Source organism: Rhagoletis pomonella, unplaced genomic scaffold (assembly GCF_013731165.1).
Source record: "Rhagoletis pomonella isolate Grant_MI unplaced genomic scaffold, Rhpom_1.0 Rhpom_scaffold_00005, whole genome shotgun sequence".
NCBI classification, from domain to species: domain Eukaryota; kingdom Metazoa; phylum Arthropoda; class Insecta; order Diptera; family Tephritidae; genus Rhagoletis; species Rhagoletis pomonella.
The window spans coordinates 38,974,685-38,978,955 of NW_023458559.1; the positions used below are offsets into that span (position 1 = coordinate 38,974,685).

Consider the following 4,271-nt stretch of genomic DNA (forward strand, 5'->3'; position numbering starts at 1 on the left):
AACGATTCAGCTTAATTTATTCTTGGAATACATGTATAAATTCTTTTCAAAAATGCATTGAACAAAAAGATATAGGCACATGAAATACGAAAAGGTCCCTAGGGACCTTCTCACAAATCGAAGGGTTAAGAACTATCTGTAAATAAATAATACGTGTTTCGAGTGAATCGGAGTCCTTTCTTCCACCAATTTTATTAAATTGTCCCTTCAAAAAATTGGTTTAAGTAATGAAGTAGTCTGAGCAGTCTCACTTTTACAAAATGGCCCTGAGTAAACTGTCCTACAGCTTTTGCCTTCAGACACTTCTGATACAATTTTACAATAAAATTTTTCGTACAAAGTTCTAAACTCTGAATGTCAAACGGAACAAATGTTGGATCTCTTTTTTGAAAGTTGTTTAACGTTATTTAAAAATTTGTTTTAGAGAACTAAATCGTTCTACAAAAATGTTCAGTAGGCGCAAAAAGGTAGTGTTCTACGTTTTGGAAACATATTCACAGTTGAGAAAGAGAAACATGATTTTCCTGGTAATGCATTTGAAGTTTTGATTGATTGCTAACTTACAGAAAAAAGCTGAAATCTTATAATATCGAAATGTGTCATTATTAGGGAAGACAAAAATATGCACAAAAAACTTAATTATATAATCATTAAAATGACTCAAAAATATTAAAAATGTGCTTGATATATGCCCCAAAAATATACACATATAACGAAAATTTTTTCGATTATCGCATAAAAAGTTTATGTGCATAGATATATGTACATATGTATTAAAAATTAGCGCTCTACGTCGCAAGACTTTGTTGGACAGAATTTAAAAGTTGACAATTCTCCGGGTGAAAATATGGCAACATTTTAATGAAGCGTTGCATCACTCAAAATATTTTTGTTGCTGATTATGCGCAGTTACAATAGACGCAGAATAAAACTCCCTGCTCAGTTCGCAACACACCTGGAAACTGTTAAACAGTTTTCGCTAAAAACGAAAAATTTCTATTGAATTTTTCAACCACCAAAACCGGTTTAGAGCTATTGGCAAACAACAGTCGAAATGTTTTTACGAGTATATTAAAATTGTTTAATAGAATATAACGGAACTTTTAGTTGTTTGTCAGCTTTTTTCTTTTGTGAATTAAACAAACCTCGTCCGCAACCCTGGCTATCTCCGCAAAGGCATAAGCTCTGATCCCGTACTCCATGAACTTACAGGTTTTTACACGAACTTGCAGGAAGTTAGAGGAAAAATGTTCACGTACTCCAAAATCCTGTACATGAGAGCGATTTTTGGAGAGTTGGGTAGAGAATGAAGTTTACAAGATTTTACCCGAACTATTTCCTCTGGTAAAATCATGAAAAGTGTCAAGCGATCGGCTGTTTGACGTTTTTACAGGAAAAATTATTTTTTGTTCCCGTACTATTTGGTTGTTACTCACTTTGTACTCTCACTTCAGAGAGAAATTTTGCTGTTTGACATTTTTACAGGATTTTACACGAAAAGTATCAAAGCTATAGATAACTCGATATGAAACTTTTTTCACGTGAGAGCGCTGTCAAAGTCTGTATTTTTTATAACAATTTCTCATAGAGCCACTGTGACGAAAACATGTGTGGGCATTTATTGAGAAGTTTATGGAGAGACTTTTGATTGAACAAAACGAACAAAAATTGTAATATTTTTCATATCAGTTTTTTTATTTTATGGTTCAAAATGCCGGTGAAATCGTGTTTAGTTACAAATACTGTTTTATAGCAATATTAAAAAATGCAGGCGCAATAAATCTACTGAATTCCAGCGGTAGCTCGCCATTTCGCGTATCAGCTTTTTACCTGCTCAGGGATTGGCAGTGTTGCCAACTACGAAACGAGTTTCTGGGCGCGCTCTCAGATAAAAATACATTATTATCACGTCTTTTGTAATATGCATTTTTACGTGACGAGTTGATTGTTTATGACTGTCACTATTCGAGTGCAGTACACACCCACATTTCACTAGTAGGACAAACCACGCCCACTTCCCGTATATGGCAGCCCGTCCAGCCGCTCTGTGTCCATGCTAATAGATGGTTATTGGAAATGGTCGAGCATAAATCGAACTTCCAATACATAACTGTAAACTTGTCCGCGTGGTGTATTAAGTAGGCTTCCGCCCCAATTTAATTTCCTTACTTGTTACTACTTTAGGATGATGCAAATCTTTGAGAGCAATTATTTGTGATATGCTCATGTTTTTAACCGACTTCCAAAAAAGGAGGAGGTTATCAGTTCGTCGGAATATTTTTTGTTTTTTTTTTTTGTATGTATGTTACCGCATAACTTTGGACCACGTCAACCGATTTTTGCATCGGAAATGTAGTGTCTCAGAGGTGGTCCCATACTAATCTGGTTAAGATCCGAGCAGTGGATCATGAGATATATATATATATATTTTTTATATGAGAGTTGAAGTCGGTTTTTTTTGCTAAAAATTACTTGTTTTATATATTTTTTAAACGATTGGTGCTAAAGGTTTTGGCAAACTTAGTTATGGAGCTATACTCAGTTGAATAACGCGTAAATGTAATTCCAGCCATCTGAGTCAACAATCAGCCGTTCGATGAAGAAAATCTAAGAAAATGTGTAGGTGCAAAACATGACAACACCCGTGCGTCATTCGGCCAAAAGTATTGCTGCTGTGGAACAAAGTGTGGACCATGCCGCGACAATCTCATCGTCGTTGTGCACAGCAATTTAACCTTTTCTACAGCACCGTTCAACGGACTTTTTAACAAGGGACCTATGTTTGCATGCCTAGAGAATTCTATTGTCAGGCTCCGTGATAAGTGTGGTCTACGCTAATAACCACGAAACCATTCCAGAGCTGGAAATACGCGCATTGTTTCACAGATAAATGTCGTAGACTAAAAAAAAAACAAAAAAAGTAATTTCGACAAATTTTGTTGTGTTTTATTTGTAAAAGAAATACTGCGGTCTTATTGAATTACGCTGAATATGATCTTTCAGCATTTTGTGGAGCGATCGACACACTAAGCTTTGGCACCCAAAGAACCACAGATTATCGTTTAAGTCAACTGTGAATTCTCCCAGTGCCAAGGATCTGCATGTGATTTTTTTGTATACAATTACAAACCATTAAAAAAAATGCCAAATTTTCTTATATAAATTTCGAAATTGTAGTTAAAATCGCATTTTTTTTTGCAAATAAATATAGAATTTCTTTAAAACGAAAACTAGGAATACTCGATTATATTTTACATATAAATTTTGACAGCTTTGTTAAATTCGTGAACTCAGCCTCTTAAAAATGCGTCTTAAAAAATAATTTTTCAAAACACTTTTTATTTTTTGTAGTTATTTTTAATTTTGAAAATCAACTTTAAATCTTCGGTTAAAACTTTTAACGAAACTAAGGCCAATTTCGAGGAAAACCAGCTTTTTTAATCTTGTCAATTCAGCTTCTTAAAAATGCATCATAAAAAAAATTTTTTATTTAATTTAATTTTAATATTTTTAAATTTGAAAATCAAGTTTAAATCTTTCATAAAAACTTTCAACGACACTAAAGTCAATTTCGAGGAAAAGCTGATATGTGTCAAAGGTTTATTTAAAAATATTTTTACGAGTCAATTGAAAAAACCTGTAAAACTCACCCCAAATTTAATTTGCATAAAATCTTCCCAGTAGATACGAGTATTTGAAATGTACTGGAAAGCCAAATCGCTTAACACATAATTTTCTCTTCACAAAATAATTTAAAATTATATTTTTTTGGACACTCCTCCACAAAAAATATACACAAGCACTAAAACAAAAACTTAAAATCACATAAAAGAACTCTTCAGCAAAAAAGTAAGAATTACAAAAAATAAAATCGTTGATCCTGTTTAATGCGTTGGTGGCGCAGGACTACATGTTAGCCCTGCAAGTGTAAACGTTAAACTAACTGACTGAATTCGAATTGCCTGAACGTACTAGCTGGCCAGGCCAGCCCTTGCTAGGCTAGGATGGCTGACTGACAGAACAGCGTTGTTAGCGCGGCTGTGGCTGTCATTAGTCGCGAACGAGGGAGGGTCCTGCAGCGACAGGTACGCTCGCAGCCGTTATTGCTGCTGCTGCTAGTGTTTTTGTTGTTGGCTAAGGAGCGCAAGCCAATTGGACAAGTACGGAACGCGCAGGTAATGAAATGTAGCACTTATTTTTAGCATGAAACACACATGTTTGTGTGTGTGTCTGAGAAAGTAAACGGAATTGAAACGCAATTTGTGCCGCTA

At 34.7% G+C, this 4,271-nt stretch overlaps 1 protein-coding gene across 1 annotated transcript in view; it reads right to left on the minus strand.

Moving 5' to 3' along the window:
* Nucleotides 1-4,048, minus strand: part of LOC118738912 (uncharacterized protein PFB0145c) — a 20,237-nt gene extending 16,189 nt beyond the window's left edge. Inside the window, exon 1 of the mRNA XM_036469958.1 lies at nt 3,651-4,048. The gene's annotated coding sequence lies outside the window, so the exon portion shown is untranslated. The remainder of the gene's footprint in view (nt 1-3,650) is intronic.
* Nucleotides 4,049-4,271: the final 223 nt, after the last annotated feature.